Source organism: Aplysia californica, unplaced genomic scaffold (genome assembly GCF_000002075.1).
Source record: "Aplysia californica isolate F4 #8 unplaced genomic scaffold, AplCal3.0 scaffold00672, whole genome shotgun sequence".
Taxonomy (NCBI): Eukaryota; Metazoa; Mollusca; class Gastropoda; order Aplysiida; family Aplysiidae; genus Aplysia; species Aplysia californica.
Window position 1 is genome coordinate 74,432 of NW_004797942.1, and position 1,471 is coordinate 75,902.

Consider the following 1,471-nt stretch of genomic DNA (forward strand, 5'->3'; position numbering starts at 1 on the left):
GTTTCACCACGCTGCCTCACAATTAGAGTAAATCATTCAAGGAAAATATTGATTACACTCTTTCTTACTAATAAAAAGGAAAAAATTGAGACTCATGTCTATGACAAAAGCGCTTTAATATTTAAAAAAAACCCACAGTGGAATTCTGATAAAGTCAACACCCCGGACAGAAAAAAAGTATTGACTTTGAGCAAGGTTGAGTTTATCCATTGTACTACATGTACTGGCCATTGAAAATTGAAGATGACAGCTACAAAATTACAAAGTACCTTGTAATAAACAAGATGTAATCTCAATTTCAGGAAATATAATCCTGAAGTTGTCACCAAAACAAGAGATAATGAAAAAACAAAGTACATAATATGTAATTGGAGGTGTGTACACCACTTGCTCAGGCGAAATATCTCTTCTTGAACTTTGAATGAATACATCTTAGGATTTAGCACCAAATTGTTGACTTTACGCAAGGTTAACACTCAAGCGGTTGACTGTATCAGAAACACAATTACTTTAAGAAAGAAGGTAAGAAACGGGACTACAGTGAGGTGTTGACTGTAAGCAAGACTTGACTTTAAGCAAGTTGACTTTATTAGGCTTCCACATCTCTGTTATTACTGATCATTTATGCTGCAAAAAAAAGTGAAATTAGTTATCATCAACAAAAGATAAATAATATCTTTCATCATTATGTCAAAAATATTTTTTCACCTCACAAAAGTGTAATATTACATTAGTTCAAGGTTTGATAGGAATGAAGGAGAATTAACCACACCAGAGCACCACAGTCAACCACCCTTTCGAAGTCAAGCCCAACGGATTTCCAACCAAAATCTAACTGGAACTATTTTGTAGATAGACTTTGACTTTTGAAGTGGATCCCGAGAAGGAGAAAAAATGCGGGGAGGGGTACTATGGGTCGACATAATAGGCCTGTACCATGTGTGATGATCCCAACGCCCAACGGTTCTCCAACTAGATTTTAACTGGAACTATTATTGTAAATAGATGTTGACTTTTGAGGGGGTTCTCGAGAAGGAGAAAAATGGGCCCGGGGATGGGGGGGGGGGAGGTAGTACTGTGGACACAGGCCTTTATGTACCACGTGATGATCCCAACCTTGTAGACAAATTACTGACAAAATTAAATATGGATAATAATACATATTATTACTTAATGCAGGTGACCCAAAAAGGACAGGATGAAAGAAAATAAGTGCAATTGACTGATAGTAAACAAGATTTTTAAATATGGCCAGTATGCATAATTATTAAAGATTTCTGAGAGATTTTTTGCCTTGACAAATAGAAAGGACACAATGTAATCATTTTGTAATTAGAAATATAATAATAATAATAATAAATATTATTATTTCTCCTTGCCCCACCAAAGATTGTACCGACGACGTAAAATGTTGATTTTATACCGCTAAACCTACCGGTTATTAATTTTTGTTTGTTACACTTAAAAACTA